Source organism: Amblyomma maculatum, chromosome 11 (assembly GCF_055883805.1).
Source record: "Amblyomma maculatum isolate TAMU_Amacu chromosome 11, ASM5588380v1, whole genome shotgun sequence".
Classification (NCBI taxonomy): Eukaryota; Metazoa; Arthropoda; class Arachnida; order Ixodida; family Ixodidae; genus Amblyomma; species Amblyomma maculatum.
In genome coordinates, this window is record NC_139354.1 from 110,567,657 (window position 1) to 110,587,763 (window position 20,107).

The 20,107-nt window shown below is 44.7% G+C and overlaps 1 long non-coding RNA gene across 1 annotated transcript in view; it reads left to right on the forward strand.

Annotated features, from left to right (window-relative positions):
• The window catches only part of LOC146174668 (uncharacterized), a 34,333-nt gene extending 17,903 nt beyond the window's left edge, over window positions 1-16,430 (forward strand). The window contains exons 4-5 of the long non-coding RNA XR_014702341.1: window positions 12,169-12,239; window positions 16,388-16,430. This is a non-coding gene — a long non-coding RNA (uncharacterized LOC146174668). The remainder of the gene's footprint in view (window positions 1-12,168; window positions 12,240-16,387) is intronic.
• Window positions 16,431-20,107: the final 3,677 nt, after the last annotated feature.

Here is a 20,107-nt window from a genome sequence, read left to right on the forward strand (position 1 = left end):
CGATAAGCACGAATTCAGTAAGGATTCAACCAAGATGAATTTCAGGGCTGTCTAAATGAGGCAACATAAAATTCCGCCGGTTCAATCGCATAGTGCAACCATGACACCACAGACACTGCTCGTGAATGAGCATCAGAAAGGGAAATAAACGACAGTGAAGTTTGAAGTGAAGTTTCGTATTTACCATAATTTACAAAACGCCACTGGTGAGCCCTGTAGACAAATTTTGAGAGAATTAATTGTAGGTAATAGGAAAATGATTACTGCTGGTTTCGCTATCTATGATCGCCCACGATGATAAAACCCGCAGTTGAATAACTAAGATCCAGAGCTGAGGAGCACTGTCCCCGCATGAAGGTGATACCCCAGAATTGTGGCAATGGAGGCTTTTCTCCTCAATTCAGTCCCGCAACTTACGCCTACAAGAATCAGTTCTCAGCCCTCAAGAAATAGGATAAGAATTAAAACCACCTGCTAATAAAAGGTTTTGAGAGCAACGAGTTAAGAAAGCATTCAGCTGCGAAGTACAACGAACGCCATTTGGGAAGTACTCATTGTCCAAAGTGAAAGGTGTACTACCGGGCAACTTAAACTCTAAGCCAACTATTTAACAATCTTGTTCAAACGACTTCATATGAAACTGAAACCTTATGACACAATTTTGATGAAACTAAAACACCTGTCCCGCCGCCCCTGCCTTGGCGATCTAATCTAAACGCCCGAAAGTTGATAAGAGAGAATCTTTTTCGAGAGGAAAGCCAGGGCTCTTGAAGTAAAATAACAAGAGGATGCATTTTCAGGATTAAGCAGAAGAGATCATCAAAACCAGAATTATTTGAGCGGCAGTTTCATTGAGAAACTTAAGAAGTGGTTTGTGGTTTGTGGGGTTTAACGTCCCAAAGCAACTCAGGCTATGAGAGACGCCGTAGTGGAGGACTCCGAAAATTTCGACCACCTGGGGTTCTTTAACGTGCACTGACATCGCACAGCACACGGGCGCCTTGCTTTTCGCCTCCAAAGAAAAGCGGCCGGAATTCGATCCCGCGTCTTTAGGAACAGTAGTCGAGCGCCGTAGCCACTATGCCTTCCTGGGGTTGTGAAACTTTAAAAAACCTATGTTGAATTTGATCCAACATAGAAACTTAAAAAAAAAACCTATGTTGAATCAAAGATGCACTCTACAGCAGACATCAGCACATCATGTATCTGCTGGGGCTCACTCTCAGGATTTATCTTTGGTCGACATTTATAGGGCTGATTCGGGAACTGGGGAGCCACTGCGCTTACTGCATGCTCCGGCATTTCTTGAACCCGAAGCACCGGAATTTAGAGAGCCGGACGCCTTGGAATTGCTTACATGGGTTGTAGCAGAGGTTTATTTGTTGGGAGGCCCATTCATGTTGGAAACCAAGGGCATAACACGCACTACAGACAGGTTGTCAGAGATTGGAAAAACATCTCCATCCTTTTTACAAGCATCTGAGAAAAGATCTCCGCAAAAGAAACAAAGAAGCGCTCCATCATAACCGGTATAGACTTTTCAATGACAGAGGTCACAGCAGAAGAAACTGTATATTCTAAGGAAGCTGACTGACGCGCAGCCACGCAGCGAAACCAGAGTTTCGATCCTTTAATATTGCCGCAGCCTGTCCATGTGAATAACGACGTTTTTCGGTAATTTCAAGGAGCGCAATCGCATTGTTGCGAGCAGGGCAACTAGAATCCGAAGTAGTGTGTGACGTAGAGCACAGGCAGCCACTCATCACATTAGATGCACACTCTGTTGCGGAATGGGGACCACAACATGAGCCACAGCGAACTGCGGCCCCGCAGGTATTTGCACTGCGACCAAAACGCCAGCAATTGTGGCATTTCAGCGGACGTGAATCCAAGGGCTCAACTCGAAACAGGTATGGCCAAGCTTTAACTTCACACGCTCAGGTGAGGCCGGCGAAAGTTAAAATGGCACTCTCTGTGGGTATGTGAGAATCACCTGCGGGCCTAGTGCACCGGTTAACGAACACCGCGCCAGCAGGGACGAGTATTTTCAAAAGTGCTTCCGTGGAGAGGTTTGCAAGAACGCCACGGGCAATGGCTTTCACGCAAGCGAGGTGCGGGGGACAAAAGCCTTACGGCTCAGTTGCCAAACCTGACACACGCCAGAAGGTCACTCATACACTCAACGTTTGATGATCTGCATATGATGCCTTTCTTGCCAAATGGCTTAAACTCCGAAATGTCTAACAAATGTCGAGTAATAAAGCGAAGCTTCGCCGGATAACTTCAGTCTCGTTCAATCGAATGGCGCCACCATCAACCGGAACAAGAGCAACCGGGACAGTAGTCACCCCATTTCTGAGGAAGCAATCCAAACGTACCGACTTCGCCGGATGATTAGCCGACCAGCGGGAAGATTCCTGGCCGGTCGGATAAACCGCCATAGACGGAAGGGAAGGTCCTAGCCTAATGAGCTACACTAATTAAATAGGGGCCAATCCCCACTCAACTCAAGAGACTCAAGAGACTTCTGATGCGCGTACAAGAAGAGAGTGACAAGTTTGGGCTTAAACTGAACATTAAAAAGACAAAGATCATGGCGTCTTGCCCTATCAAGTCCTGGAGCATCAAGGGACAAGAAGTGGAAGCTGTGACAGATTTTCTCTTCTTGGGCTCGAAGATTACCTCGGAAGGAAACTGCAGCCATGAAATTAGGAGACGCCTGCTTCTGGGAAAGAGAGCAATGGTTAGCCTTGACCGCCTAGTAAAGAGCAGAGACATTAGTCTGCCAACCAAGATCCGTATAACTCGTGCTATGGTCTTTCCAGTTGTGATGTATGGATGCGAGAGTTGGACTGTGAAAAAGGCTGACCGCCGGAGAATTGACGCGTTTGAATTGTGGTGCTGGCGAAGACTCTTGAGAGTTCCTTGGACTGCCAGAAGATCAAATCAGTCGATATTGTCGACCATAAACCCTGACTGCTCATTGGAGGGTCAAATTTTAAAGTTAAAGCTCAGCTACTTTGGTCATCTGATGAGAAGAGAGGAGTCGCTGGAGAAAGATTTGATGTTGGGAAAGGTTGAGGGTTGCCGGAGAAGGGGTAGGCAGCGAACGCGATGGTTAGATGGCATCCTCGAGGCACTGCAGATGAAGTTATGTGATGTTAGGAAGATAGTGAGAGACCGGAAAGCGTGGCGTGACATGGTCCATAGGGTCACGAAGAGTCGGACACGACTGAACGCCTGAACTGAACTGAACTGAATCCCCACTCACAGGTTCAGTCAGACAGAAAAGACGATGCCTTGCCACAGGTCGCAGCCTGCGATAAGACACCGATGCCGACGCAGCGAACAGGCGCTTTTCACACAGTCACCCGCTGAACACCGACTCTCTTGTCTTCTTCATCACGCTCTCTCTTCCAAGCGCTTGCCCCACGCGCTTGCCCCACGTGCTAGCACCACACTACCTTGTCTTCCATGCCGTAACAATATAGTACTTTCAGGGATGTTTGGTGTGATCATTCTTAACTGACAACGGCAATGAATGTCGCGCCACATCCTCCTCTCCCTTTCAAAATAAATCGTGCAATCTTCTCCGTTCAATGAGTTCAAGGGCAAGAGGCCACCGTCAGAACTGGGCATGGTCTTACTGATTGGTTTCCGATTGAGAAAGGAGTGAGACAAGGCTCCATACTGTCGCCCTGCCTATTTAACATATATGCTGAGTGCATCAAGAGGAAGGCCGGGCTGGACGAGTCTTCAGCTGGAGTTAAGATTGATGGGAAACGTATCAACACCCTTAGATATGCGGATGATATCACTTTAATGGCAGAGAGTGAAGTGGAGCTCAAGGGACTTCTGATGCGTGTACAGGGAAAGAGTGAGAAGTTTGGGCTTAAACAGAACATTAAAAAGACAAAGATCATGGTGTCTTGCCCTATATAGTCCTGGAGCATCAAGGGGCAAGAAGTGGAAGCTGTGACAGATTTTCTCCTCTTGGGCTCCAAGATTACCACGGAAGGAGACTGCAGCCATGAAATTAGGAGACGCCTGCTTCTGGGAAAGAGAGCCATGGCTAGTCTTGACCGCAAGTCATTACACTGCCAACCAAGATCTGTATAACTCGTGGTATGGTCTTTCCAGTTGTGATGTATGGATGCGAGAGTTACTGTGAAGAAGTCTGACCGCCGAAGAATTGACGCGTTTGAATTGTGGTGCTGGCGGAGACTCTTGAGAGTTCCTTGGATGGCCTGAACATCAAATCAGTCGATACTGGCGACCATAAACCCTTACTGCTCATTGGAGGGTCAAATTTTAAAGTTACAGCTCAGCTGCTTTGGTCATCTGATGAGAAGAGAAGAGTCGCTGGAGAAAGTTTTGATGTTGAGAAAGGTTGCGGGTCCCCGTAGAAGGGGTAGGCAGCGAACGCGACGGTTAGATGGCAGCCTCGGGGCGCTGCTGATGAAGTTATGTGATGTTAGGAAGATAGTGAGAGACTGGAAAGCGTAGCGTGATATGGTCCATAGGGTCACGAAGAGTCGGACACGAGTGAACGACTAAACTGATCTGAACTGAATGTGATTGAAACGGAAGCAATGGTGGAATAGCAACTATGTCCCTGCATTCAGGGTTCACAAAGCGGGTGATGCTGCTTTCCTAGATTATGGGAAGATATAACATCTGATTAAGATGGGCTTCTTTTATTTAAAGCGCTTTCTGGAAACCAAAGGACCCAAATACTTTCTATTGTTAGTTTTTGTCCATGTGAACAGCTGATCGGTTGTCATTATGCTGCCTTCATAAGTCCTTTCGAGGCTTGCCCATGCAAGGCGCCTTAGGATCCCTTCAATGCCGTCACAAAGGGCCTTGATGGCAGTTGGAGAGAGAGCTCTATTCAGCTGTCAGATAAAAAAAATACTTCTGCAGAAGGTAATAAATTTAATCTTATTCTTGTATTTGAATAAAGCATCATGAAGGAAGTACTAGTATTTTTCCCTCCGGTAGATTTCTCGTAATTTTGCTTCACTCCTTCATTAGCTCTCAGCCACTGCGATTATGTCGTCGCGACAGTAGTCGTGAGGCCGTGGAGCCGTTTTTGAGCCGTTTTCATTTTCCAGCCGGCCAACACACTGGCTTCGATGACGACACAGAGGCTGCTGGAGCACTCGTATCATTGAATGTTTGGTGCAGCCACTTTCAAGGCAGCATATGGCTCCAGGGAACCGCCGAAAAAATACAGAGCAGTGCAGTAGCGGTATGGGATAACCAAAGCTGGAGATATAGCGCTCAATGTCAATTTATTTGTTCTCACTAAAAATTGTTGAACAAACATTCAATGAAAGTAGGTACGAAATCAACAATAAATTATGTTTTTATTAGAAGTCTCTCTGCAAAGTTCGCGCCCGAGAACGCTGCAGAAACACACTTTTCTTTATGTTCGACATTTATCCGTGAAATATTCGGCGGTGTATTATACTTCAGAACATGTTTCATCAAATAGGCCATATTATAAGAAGTGCTGAAACTTTTGATGCTGCTTGACAATGTCCAAAAGAGCACAAAAAAAAGGAACTCGTCAATACCGGTGTTTTTGTTTTGGGATAATACTGAAATGAAACAATAGAAATCCTTGAGCTACAAACTTGACCGCTCAGAGTTTAGAAGCCGCAAAACATACTCATTATATTTAAAAGCAATTGCAGCGCAAAAGGAAGCTATTGATTTTTGCAAAATCTTTAGTGAAACCATTTGTTCACTCCTCGGAAAAATGAGAATGGACTTCATTTTGCTAAAGAACTGGAGCTTCAATTCTTGTGTTGGAAATTGTACTTTGCTTGTTATGAATATTTTTACTGGTATGCAATTTGTTTTTGTGCAGCCACAAGCTTGTTATATGTGTATTTACATTTTTGTTACGAACACCCCTCCTGCCTGGATCATGTATACGTATGGTTTGCAGTATCTGCAAATAAAAATGAATAAATAATGTACACCTTTTAGACTTCCCCAGCTGAGCAAATTTGTTTACAAAGTTATGAATTACAATTACTTTAACCGGTACAGTAAAGAGGCACAAATTGTATAAACAGGATGGGAGAGATTGAGCGCAAAATCAGCAACGATTGACATGGAATGACCACAAACAGCAGTGTCCAAAAGCCACGCAGCAATCAGCCTTCCTGTATGCCTGAATGCCAGTTTGTAAGCTTCCCTAAAATTGATTCTTCTCTCCCCAGAGCGAACCACTGTATACCCGGCTAAACTTTTCAGAAGCATACATGCATATGGCAGACAAATCTTTGGTAAGTGCACCTAGCAGTATACTGATCGAGATTGCACAAAGTTGATTTTCTTCGTTGGTATGAAAAGGAACATCTCTAAAAGAAAAAAATAGTCGATATTGCTTAATTCCTTGTCACCAATAATGAAGACAGGAATACTAGTTTTTTGCAACCTAGTACGTGCACAGTATTCCCCGAAAATAGCGGTTCGAGGGGGTTTCGTTCCCGATTTAAGCATGTAATTCTCAGACTGCGTGCCCCCCGCGATGCAGGTAGTTAATATTCAGTTTTTAACAACAAAACCAAGGCCGTACGAAGAGAGCTTCGAAAGAACTGGTTTGTGGTTTCAAACGTCAGCCATATAGAAAAGATATGCTATCATCGCGCTAACCCAAATAGTATTAATCTATAATAATATGACCAACACAACTACAGAGACTAAACATCGGTGACAGTCATCTGACTCTGCTGTCTAAGCGACCATATATTAAGAAGGAGCGAAACATAGACTGAATGAATTCCGTTACACAGGACACATGTACACACATTTTCCAGTATACATCAATTCAAATCCGAAGATTCTCCCCGAAGTCTTCGAACACATCATTATCCTTCCTTTTCTATATTACAAGCATCCATCAAGTCCCGTGCCTTTGTATCGGAGTTTCTGCCCAGAACCTTTACCTTGCCTAACAGTGGTTCAAAAATTCTGCACAGGGCGCAATGCATAGTTGCATCCCTGTTTGCTTTTTTTTTCTTCGAACGATCTCAAACATGCCATCGTGCGGTCATTATGCAAGGCCCCGTCGTGACTGAAATCCCATAGACGTCGCTATATCATCACGCGGTGACTGGGGGTGTCATTATGTTAATAATAATAATAATAATAATAATAATAATAATAATAATAATAATAATAATAATAATAATAATAATAATAATAATAATAATAATAATAATAATAATAATAATAATAATAATAATAATGTTTATTCAGTATATTGAAAACAGCATACACAAACGGAAGCACCGAAGCCATAAATGGGCTTGTGCGGCGACAACCGGCAGCCGCGGCAATGTACGCGCTACATCCGAACTCCATCAGAGGCCAAAAAAAAAAAAAGAAACATTTGGCACAATATATTATCAAAACTGCACTGATAACATCAGTACGTATTAAAGGTTCTTTAACGCTTGAACAGCAACTCTCAGTGTTTTGCGGGTGGTCAAAGGAAAAACATCGTCCGGTAGTTCATTAAAGATAGCTGGAACATAATAACGTCTTGTTGCCTTACCGTAGTGAGTGCGCACTCTTGGTTTAAGATGAGGAACATGTCTCAACGGTACCGGTTTCGTGTTTATGTGCCTGTATGCACTGCTCCAAAAATATTTTAGTACTACAATCTGTTTAAAAAGACTGTTAAAAGAAGGAAAACCAGCTGTTCTAAAGACACTGCTGGGCAAATTCTCCTGTGGCATGTTGAGGACGCTTCTAGCGATTTTTTTCAAAATCCCTATTAACTCGACATTTTCATGCGAAAGAGCAGTTGAAAAAACAACCCATACCGTATCTTAAAACACTATACCACAGAGCCTGGGCGATTAGTTTTCTGATAGAAAAAGGCATCATGGTTTTCAAATTAAACAACAAACATGCAACACTTCTAGGTTTCTTACAAATGTGGGTCAACTGAGTATTCTATGTCAGATCGCTGTCTATGTGCACACCAAGATACTTAACCGACGGGACGCTAGCTATACGTAGACAGGAACACAAAAAGCAATATGAGGGGTGTAAATATATGGAGCCTACACTTGGTACATCTTTGTGCGGGTTACGAAAACAGGCAAGTCTGGATTTGGTTCTATTCATTTGTATTAAGTTTGAGGCAAACGAATCACTAACTTTAATAGCGTCTTCCTAAAGGTTAGCCAGGGCGCATAAAAACTCAGGGTCGCTTGATACCAGTAAAGTGTCATGAGCGTAAAGGAATAACGTGGATGCTTTCACGTGGTAACATATATCCTTCACATATAAGTTCATTAAACGTTACACGCTGCATTTTTGTTGCTGAATCATGACTACTTCGCATGGCATGCGGCATGAGCAAAATTCTCCCCTCCTTCAGTTCCTTCTCTCAGTCATTAGCATCGCGCTAACATCGCGGAAGTTGTACATATAGATATACAGCTTTTATGAGAAAATCCTAGATTTTGCGAAGGATAAATTATCTTGGTTTGAAAATAAAGCATTTGTGCAGGTATTTAACTCCTGCTGTCGGGTTATATGTCTCGTCCACACTTTGTAAGATTAGCAGAGGCCAATAATTGCTCCATTAATACGTATTTATTATTTTAAATCAAGGGACCAGCTCCGCCAGTCTCCACAAAGGACTTTCAGGAAACTCTATTTCAACTCGAATAACGACAGCAAGAATTTGGTCCATGCGCATCGAACCATCAGCAAACGAATCTTGCAGCGTAACTAGTTTGAGAAAACTGCGACAGCGTCTTCGGTCTGTATTCTCGATTCAGCCATCGTATCACTCAGGATTAAACCAGGGCTTGTCTTAACGCTACATCACTGAAGACCACGTCATCCAGAAAACCCGGCATCGGCGCTGTGTCGGAGTTGAGAGCGAAATTACAGGAATGTCTGTGACATGTGGAAACTGGCAGCTGACATTACAGGGTTCTGATTCTTCAGTGTTTTGTGCGACTTAATCAGACGGCATGATATCAAGAAATTGAGAGAACCTACCAATTCGCTTTGCTCATTTGAGGTGGGAAGGTGGAATAATAATCAACATAGCAGTAAGCACTCATTGATGCCTCGTCAGGTACGCTACACTTAGAGGCTGCGCAGATACGTTCATACAGCTTGGTTAAAGCAAGACATATGATAGGGTGGTCGCCTACGCTTTCCCGTCATGCCCTTGAAGGCGGAGCTCACGTATCCCCCATGTTTGTTTAAATACAATGTTACGCAATTTGTACGGTGCTCGCTGCGTCGGAAAGCTGTCACCGTATCCCAGTTTGGTAAGCAGCTTTCAAGTACCAGTAAAAACCGTACCGGAGAAAACATTTGGGTGGCTCCAATGCGGAGGAAATCGGAACTCCGACATGATGCGTCTCTGCAAACATAGATGGCGCCAACGCGTTCTAGTGCGAACTGCCCATTTACTTCAAGGAGGAGTTGAAAAACGCACCAGAAAATTATTGGACGCATTTAGTCCAGTGTTTATGATAAATGCATTGCTGGTTGACTGACTCGGGGCGTTTGATAGTGTTATTGATAGAGTAGTGAGTAGTGATTAGGGAATGAAACAAGCGTGGCGTAGTGCCTCGTATTTGTGTCGCTTAGTTTTCACACATGACATGGTACCTGTGGCTGGTGCTAATGCAGTAATGTAGTCTGGCATTCTACCAGACGTGTGTATTCAATAATGTTGAGGCTTCGTTTGATGATGGATCTTCTCGAGATGGTGGTCCGCGACTACCAAGGGGGCTTCCCAAGATGGATGCCTAGAAGCCAGGTAACGCTCAATATGAGGCAGCTAGTTCGTTTAAAGGAACGCTAAAGACACCCAAATTATATTTTTTTTATTTATTAATACTGAAATCCCAGGAAGGGATTTTCGCAGGGTGAGCATACAGAAAATAGGTAAGTACAAATATCCAGAGAAAAAAAAAGTACAAAGGCCACAAATTAATAATAAGCAACAAAACACAACAGCAAAAATGAAAGGCTCAATGACGTAACACAAAAAAGAAGTACACTAAGGTTTGGGGCATATAAATACACTACTATCAAGTCATCAGTGAACATGGTCAACAGGGAATTAATTAAATGGAGAAAGAGCACGAGAACGATCACAATATTAAATTCAGTTCAAAAATGGGAACCGGGAATGCGTGACAGAGGACATTATTTTGCACTGAGGTTGCCGATGAATGATGTTACAGATAGCTGTAAGACTTCGTCGTTAGTAAGTTGATTCCACTCCGTTACTATTCGCGGAAAAAAAGAATATTTAAAGCAGTTATTACGCTGGGTGAAAGGGGTGATTGTAAGATTGTGACGTTGTCTTGTAGAATAATCTGAAGAGAAAGATATTAGTCCATCAATGTTAATTTTAAAATGACCTTTGACCAATTGGTATAAGAACTTTAGTCGAGAAACACGATTCCTTTCGGTTATAGATATTAAAGCAGCCCTGTTTAAGAGGTCACTTACTGATGTGCGTCCATAGCTATTGTAAACAAAACGTACTGCTTTCTTTTGTGTTTTTTCAATTTTATTTAGGTTTGTTTTGGTGAATGGATCCCAAATTATTGCCGCATAATCTAATTTTGGAAGGACAATCGATTTATACGCTAGAAGCCGAACTCGGGGTGTGGAAAGTCTCAATGCACCCCTAAGAAAAAAAAGCTTACGGTTTGCATTATTTACAGTTTGATCAATATGTTTAGTCCAGTCAAGGTTGTTAGTAGTCCATAGCCCTAGATATTTGTAGTGTGAGACTTCGGAAAGAATGTTGTTATCAAGTGAATATTGGAACATCAGTGGACTTTTCTTGTGAGTGATTCTCATATACACGGTTTTTTGAAAGTTGATAGGCATCTGCCATGCATCACACCAGGCGCTAATTTTCTGAAAAGCCTCATTAAGTTTTACCTGATCTGACATATGTTTAATTTCGGAGTATAGCACACAATTATCCGCGTATAGTTTAATATTAACTGGAATGTCTTTCACGATGTCGTTAATGTAAATGATAAACAAGAGTGGCCCAAGCACTGAGCCCTGAGGGACGCCAGAGTCAACAAAAACAGTTTGAGAGGAATGTTCCCCAAAAGAGACATATTGCTGACGGTTATTCAAATATGCTGAAATCCAATTAATGATTTTGTTATTTCTGAGTGTGCTATTAATTTTGGAAAGCAGCTTTTTGTGAGAGACCTTATGCTATCAAAATCCAATAAACGGCATTTGGTGACACTGTCGCCGCATATCCTGCAGCAAAAAATCCAATTATTGCGGAGATATTGCGATAAGAAGTTGAGGTTTTTTTTTTGTTCCCGCCGGTCGAATTCAAATTGTTTTCTCCTACTACATATTAGGGCAAGATGACGCACGCTATGACGCAAGAGGAGACTCCATGATTGCTGGCGCGCGGGGAGCGGAGAATACTTCGCAGGTGCATGCCGAGTCATGATATTCATTCGATACGCACTTACGGTAGGCGCATCTGCTGCTCTGAGATCGTATTTCAGGCGCCGCTGGCCAAAACCAAACTATCCAAGCACGCACGAAGTGCCTTAGCTGGACTATAACCGAAACTGAAGTGGACGCTTGTAGCGCCGTGTTAGCTGAGAGACTAGCAGCATCTACTGATAAGCGGACGAAACGAGTATATTTTTATATTTGCCTTGCAACATTTACGTTGCATTTTCTTCTTTTCGCGTCGTTTACGAGTGATAAAACCATATTATCATTATCGAGACAAAACCGACTACCGCTTTCAAACGGTCGACGTATTGGCATTTGTCAGCCTCCGGGATCCCTTGCGCGTCACGTGATTTGTAGTTGCGAGCCTCGGCTGTTTTGGCTGTGGCGGCGATACCTGTATTCCTGTTCTTCCCCTTTACTACTTTATAACAGCTCTGTTTAGAGTAAAAGTGGCTTTTTTGTAGCCAGGAACTGGCGTTCTATCGATGCAAGCCCACTTCATTTTTCTCTTTAGTGTCCCTTTAAAGGAAGGGTGGATGCCGTGGTACGACTGTTACAAGTTAGGCAAAGAGTGCGCTCTCTATGGTGTCTACTACTAAAATAAGGCTTAAGCGTCCTTGATATTTTTGTTTGCTAATCGTCCATTTTCTGCTGCAGGTATGTGTATGGAAGCTGGTCAACACTACAACTAATCTCGAAACGCTCGATGACTCTATCGCTTTTGGCCGGCAAGCAATATTAGCGTTTGGCTGGAATTAAAACTGTGGAGTTGGCCCTGGTACGTCAACTGGTCACGTACAGCTTGGTGTGTTATTGAGGCCTGCAGTACTCGGGAAGTGTCTACTTATGAAGTACAAACCGATCGGCACCGTGCCTCGATTCCTGTACACGCTGATGGCTACTGGTGCACACACACACAAGAGACAGCATGCGACACCGGCCTGTAATGCCCTAGCAGCCGCTTGCATTGCATAGTGGAGGCGTGCGAATATGAAGTCCTGCTTTAAAAAAAATACCGTTTGAGAGAAAAAAAAAGAAGACGAATTGCATGTGTTTTGCAAAAACTTACAGCATGGCGCAGGTTTTATCCGTTCCTTCTGAAACCCAAGAGGAGAAAGCGCAGAGTTTGGAAAGGAAGTACACGCTACTTGCCTACGTTTTACGGCTTCCTAAAGTCTACGGCTTTTCCTGGTAACATATTGATCTGGCTGGATGCGATTCATGTCATTGGCTTTAAAAGTTACAAAATAGTAAATTGAATCTTACCTGCAAAGTTTCAGCTCAGTCATAATCCACCGCGGATCAAATTCTCTCTCACGTGGTTTTTAGGACGTTTCCTGAGTTGTTCTACAAAACGAATAATAATGAGTTTAAATCTCGACGAGAAAGCCGGACACTTCGACTTCGTAATACATGTCAGCCGAAGTGAATTCTGGACGCCCGCAATGTGCGCTTGCGTTCACATGGCCATCAGCTGAAGCCCTTAACCACAGAACAATGGAGTTAGACAATGAAATTATTCTCGGATAGAACACACGTCTCATGTGATTGCCGCGCTGAACTCATTGGTGACGAAACGCAGCTCACTGCAAAGTTTTCGTTTGGCACTGTTAGGAGAGGAAAGGGCAGGATTTGCTTGATGAGGGTCGCCACGTGGGTGCTAAACGAGACACTACAGGGGTCGCGCATGTCCTGCTTACAAGTACAGATGCAATAGGCATTCAGTTTCAAATCCACTACAAATCTCTTTCTGCTGTTTACTAAAGCGCTGCTGATGCTATTAAGAATAATAAGTGGCATAGATTGAAGATTGTACAAGCCTATGCACCTATATGTAGTCATGATGACCAGGTAGTCGCAAGCTTCTACGCAGAGAGAATTGGCAATGCGGAATATAGACGCAGTATCCTTTACTCATGGGTGACTGCACTGCCAAGGTAGGGAGAAAGCAGGTCACAGACCAGGGTGACTATGGCTTTGGTTCAAGGAATAGCAGAGGGAGCTGCTAGTGAGTTTGCACAGTGCAATAACCTAAGAATATCTTCTTTAGCAAACGGGGAAACTAAAAATGAAATTGACTTCATACTGTGTTCAAAACCCGACGTTATGCAGGATGTAAAGGTAATAGCAGAGGGGCGATGCAGTGATCATAGGATGTCAAGGTCTGAAAATAGTATAGATTTGATGAGGAAACGCAACGGATTAGTAAGAAAGAAGTAAATAAAAGAGTTAGCACTGAGGGGCAGGGTAGAAGAATTCAGAGTCTCGCTATAGAATAGATATTCAGCTTTAACTGAGGATGATGACCTTAGCCTAGAAGCAATGCAGAATAAGTTCAGAAATATCATTACTGAACGTGCTGTAGAAGTAGGCGGTAGGATAGTTAAAGAAGATACCGGTAAGCTGTCCAAGGAGACGAAAGATTTGATTAAGAAACGCCTAAGTATGAAAGCTTCCAATCCAACAGACCAAATAGAATTGGCAGAGATATCAAAGCTAATCAATAAGCGTAAAGTGGCCGATTTAAGAAATTATACCATGGAGAAAATTGAGCATGCTGTAAAGAACAGAGGAAGTATTAAAGCGATGAATAAGAAATTGGACATTGGCAAAAATTAGATTTATGCGCTAAGGGACCAGGTGGGAAATGTCAGCACGAGTACGGACATGATAGCCAAAGTAGCCGAGGAGTTGTATACTGATCTATACAGTGGCCGACGTAGTCAGGAAATAATGAGATAGACCTTAGGGAAAAGCATTCAGAAGTTCCGTCAGTTACGAAGGACAAGGTTAAGAAGCCTTAGAAACTATTAAAATGGCTGCGAAGGTTCAGCTAACCACAAATTCGTTGAAGGACGGTCGGAGGGATATCATCCTAGGAAAATTGGGCAACCTGTATACGCAATGCCCGGTGTCATCAACAGTACCAGAATAATGGCAGAATGCTAACATTATCTTAATTCATAAGAAAGAGGACGCTAGGGCTTAAAAAATCACAAACTAATCAACTTACTATCTGATACATATAAGGTGTCTACTAAGGTAATCGCTAACAGAATAAGGAAAATCTCAGACTTCAATCCAGCAAAAGATCACTCAGGTTTTCTGAAAGGGTACACTACAGTCGATCATACAAAATTGCTCGCAACATAACCATGCCTCATACATAGCATTTATAACGAGCTTTAGTGTAAGGCGAGGTCGTTTGCTAGGCTAGATCAAGGTAGGCGCTTGCAAGGTAGTCGCTGGCTCGATCTGGCGCTCGCAAACAGGTTTCACTTACGAGACCTCTTTGCAGTCTTCTAGTTTCCTCCTACTCCCCGCTCCCTTTTCACTATGCCTAATGGAAATCTCTCGATTAAAACAAAAACAAAAATCTGGTGCTCGCGTCTCGTGCCGGCGCGCTGGCGCCAGGTCATCTTTGCGATCACCCTAGGAGAAGAGGGAGCTATCCTGGCGACTTAAGGGGACAACAATACGTCTGGATCGCCGTAGGGTTTTAGCCAAGAAACATGGATGCTCTCATGCCCACGTCGTCGAAGGTCCGGTGAAAGTATGACGGGCTCAACAATGTAATTGACGGGTAAGGTGCGCTAAAGGACGCGGTGGGGTCCTTGGTATTTTGGCAGTAGCTTGGAGGAAAGATCAGGCGACGTACATGGCACACGTAGCCAAACACGGGCTTGCGGAAGAAAGCTGTGGGCGGCGTGAGCGATGTCAAGATTTTTCTGTCGGCCCTGGTCGATAGACGTGAGTGAACGGGCGAGCTTCCTGCACTCCTCAGCGTATCTAGAGGCTTCAGACAGGCTGGTGGCTTCAAAAGAATCGGGCTGGTAAGGAAGTATGGAATTGAGTGGGGAAGATGGCTCCCGTCCATACAATAGAAAATATGGCAAGGATCCCGTAGTGGTCTTCGTAGCGGTGTTGTATGCATACATGACGAAAGATAGCAATGCGTCCAAGTTGGAATGGTCGGCAGCCACGTACATCGATACATCGATAACATGTCGCCTAGGGATCGGTTTATTCTTTCAGTCAGATCACTAGTCTGCGGGTGGTGGCAGTGGCGCAGCCAAAATTTTGTTCGGGGGGGGGGGGGGGGGGCTCATGCTCTAGCGCGGCTTGCTCCATAGTAATTGTTTCGAGGGGTTAAATATCTGATTAATACCAGGACTGTCATTGCCAATAGCTATTGTGTATTAGATGCTGCAAACGAATTCGTGGATGCTACGCACTGACAAGGCAAGTAAAATATTTATTTTGTTATAAAAGAACATAAATGTATGTGCCAAACATTTTTGCAGAAATAACTGATATAAATGTTTACGTGAATTTGTCTACTTAATAAGTACAGAAAATATTAAACGAACTTTAGAACTATATCAGTTCGAAAAAAGCAAATCAGTGCATGTCGCTGATATGGAAACATAAAGGCTATGAAATGAACACTTTGACGGCAAATAATTTACTGAACCTTTGTCATCCAAGACCCTTGTTTACATTTTTGTACATGTGCTACGGCCAACGACGCAGTTCTCTCTTCCAATTTATCGCACAAGAACCGCTGTCACCAACACAACGTTTTTTAACACCGGTTATTCGAACGCAAAGACTAAAATTGTCAGTCAGTCATGAGTGGAATTTTGAGTTGTGAAGCTGTCAGTGTTTTTGTTTTCAGGTTACCAAAACAAGTATTTATTGAAATTATTTGCCTAACTTATAAAATATGACCTAATTTAATGGCCAGATGATGTATTTTTAAGAGTTCTGGGGCATGGTTAGAAAAAAAAGACAATTTCACCAGAAAGACGAAGCAACGAACCCGATAGCAACACATTGGGGAGCTAACTGAACATGCATGGCAGCCTGTGCGCAGGAACATGAACATCTCATTCCATGACAGCGGACACTCGCTGTGAAACGCACGGGTGAGCAAGCTTGGACTCAGCAGCAGCTACCTTCGTGCTGCCACTCGGTTCAACGCGAACGGCCATAGCCAGAAAGCATTCAAAGGGCGGCCAGGCAGAATCCACTCGGCCAGAGAAAACAAAAGCGGACCGAAATGTGCAGCGCGGTGGTCGGGGCAACACATGAAAACCGCATGCGCTCTGGCTCGCCTTCGCAGCTCCCGGGTAGTGAGAACAAGAAAATTGAGAAGAGGTCTCAACGTGTCTTTTCGCATAGAAGTCAAAGTAGAAAAATACATAAGAAAGCAGTTTTTTTTTTTCGAAACGTTTGCCACAAGGCATAAGTTGAGCAAGGGGGAATGGGATGCAGGAGATACAAAGTTAAAAGAAGGAGTGAAGTCCAGTTGCGCTTATGTATTCGCAGAGGTTGGAAGTGTAGCGATTGTCCATTGTCCATTTCTCATAATCACAATCGCGATTCCACCGCAGGCCCACCTTCATGATTATCCGTTGTCTAATGTGAGTCGTTGATGGACACGTCCACAACAAGTGACGCACATCGCAGACGTCAGGTGCAGTGTCACAGTGAGGGCACTTGTCAGTCACTGGTAGATCTTTATCCCGCCATCGATGTCGAACAGATGGTCTCAGAGCCGCCCCTGCCCGGATCCGGCGCACTGTTACCTCTTCCTGCCGAGTAAGACTACGGGGGAGAGGGTGCGAACACGGAGGAATGAGAGCGCGTGTTCGCTGGCGCAGAACTTGCGAATCGGAAACGTGGGACAGGAACGGATCTGGGGGAAGAGGGGAAGGTGGTAGATCGCCTGATGTGTTTATGTGCGTCATAGCATCCGCTTGAATATTATGTGGATCGCGAGCATGGCCGCGAATCCAGTGTATGCGCACAGGACATGGGTACTTTGAACAGGGCAAATGTATGGACTGTGTTATTTGGAATGTACATCGAACGGCCTTAAGCTGTTTGAGGGCAGTGAAAGAGTCTGTGTAAAGATGAACTGCATTGAATGTAGGAACTGGCGGAAGGGAATGTATGGCATTGTAAATGGCTTGAAGTTCCAGTGCCAGAGGGGTGCAAGTATCCGTGGTATATGTCACGTGAGTGTTGAGATGCGGATGAGAGGGACTATACACAGAAGTAACTCATCGCTCTGCAGTATGGGATGCATCGGTATATAATATGCACCCTTCAGGCAGGTGTGCGGATGATACCGGCGGGGAAGCAGTGGGGCGATTGTCCGTGAGCTGGCAGTACGACCATGGAGGTAGTGTCTTTAAATGATGTAGTTGTAAAGACTGTTTGCGAGCTCTCTTTGCCATCCGATGATCAACGAGTTCAGTGAGCATATTTAGCTGGGCATACTCCTGAAGTACTGGTATGGGTGTTAGGCGAGGAAGACATGTTATTGCACGCATAGTCTCACGATTGATGGCCTCAAGGGAGTACCACTGTCTGCGGGTGAGACGTCGAAACTGTGCCTGGTAGATTATACGCGGCTGGAAGACAGAGCGAACAAGCTGGCGGGTCGTGTGAGTACGCGCGCCGCCAGAGCGCATAGCTATGCGACGAATCAGACCTAGAGTAGCGTGAGCGGACTTACGGATGGCTGTCAGCCACGGGGTGCCAGTTGCAGAGGAATGAATAAGAAGACCAAGAATGCCAACGATTTGCGCCTGAGGAATCGGGGTATTATCTATCATAAAATTTATAGTGGGAGCTTTCCGTAAGCCAGCCTTATTTCTAATGCGAATGAAACAGGATTTTGTATGCGAAAGAGTTAGACCCAAAGGAGGGAGGCGAAATGTCAATACATCCAGCGCATGCTGGTGGGCCGCCTGATGGACAGACGTATCTGGGTGACAGCACCATAAGGTTATATCATCAGCATACGCAAGCAGGCGAATAGAAGGGATGGCCTCTAGGGCTCGAACAAGTGGAATGAAGGCCACATTAAATAATGTAGGGGCGAGAACGGAGCCCTGGGGTACTCCTCTGTTTGAGGGGAAGTCACCATAGGGCTTTCCATGGACACGCGCACTGAACGTTCTATTTGTTAGAAAGGCGTGAATGGCGCGGAGAAACTTATGAGGGAGACCAAGAGTTTGTAGGGAGGCAAGAATGGCTGAGTGGAGGATGTTATCCTATGCCTTTGTTATACCTGTAGTGATCAGAGTTCTAACAAGATGACTGTGCGGAGAGTGGTGAAACACGTCAGCAGCCAAAGTAGCAAGACGGCCCTCCATTCCTATTTGCGGGCGGAAGCCTATTTGGGATTCTGGATAACAATCATGGGATTCCAACCACCACGATAAGCGAGTGGCGAGAATATTTTCGTAAAGCTTGCAGATTGTTGGCGTCAGGGAAATTGGACGAAGGGCCTAGAGAGATACTGGAGGATCACCTGACTTCGGTATTGGAACAACAATAGAATGCTTCCACTCGTCCGGCATGACACCGGAATGCCACACGTCACTGAATGCACCAAGCAGGGCCTGCAAAGCAGTCCCTTCCTAGTTGCGGTATAAGGAGTTAGGTATGCCGTCGTGCCCGGGAGCAGAGTTAGATTTGAGGTGTTCAATGGAGGCCAGCAGCTCTGCCATGGTTAGGTCAGAAGTAATCTCATCGGCGAGTTCGGTAACCGGTAAGCAAGGTGGAGAAGTCGAGGTGGAATCATAGTGGGGAAAAAACTGTCTGGCCGCCTGTTTTGCAAATGTGTCCTCATCTACATTCATCGCAAGGTGAATGTTCTCTGTGTAATCAGAAACTTGATAAGAGCGGTCCATGGCGTGAAACACTCGCCAAAGTTGTCGATTACCCTGCTTGGAGGGCCGGCGCTCACACCATGAAGCGCAACGTTGCCTTCCTAGACGTTTTTCATACCGCCTAGCACGTGCGGTAGCCCGGTGAAGAGCGGGGATAGCCGATGAGTCATCGGGGTTACGAGTTGCATAATGATCCGCCTGGCGACGCAGAGCCCAAAGATTCAGGAGGTGGATGTCCGGGTTTGGCTCGTCTTCTTTTACAGTGGTGGTAATCGTGTGGGACGCAAGAACAGCAGAGAGAGTATACAATGCTGATGATGGGGTGAAATCAGGTAAGCGATTGCCTGCGTGTACAGAGTCCCACAATGTTATTCGTACGCTACGGCGTATTTCGCGTATCCGCGAAGGAGTGAGAGAGATAAAGATAGGACTGTGATCACTACCCCAGGTATATGGTTCAACAGCCAAACGAGGGCTAACAGGGCCTAACCACCAAGTCAAATCAGGTGAATAAGGCCCACCTCATGGACGGGCGGGTGGTTTAAAAGATGAAAAGAATTATCTGAAAAGCTGCCCTGGATGTGTGCACCCCTGGGAGAATCCGATGGGTAACTCCACGAGGTGTGTGCGCCGTTGAAGTTTCCACCGACTAGAATAGGGATACCCGAGTAGGTAGAACGCAGAAAACGAACCCACCCAAGATTAGGTGATGCGGAACCAGGACGGCCATAAAAAGAAACTAGTATAAGTGGCGTGCGTACAGGCTTAACTAGGAGTGCTACCACCTCTTGACATGTGTTACACCACCGTGAATGGTCGATCGGTGTGTGGGGAACTGAACTGTGAACATAAATTGCAGATTTACCTGGGCTGAGGGAAGAGGTGATACAACGGCGATCAGGAATGGA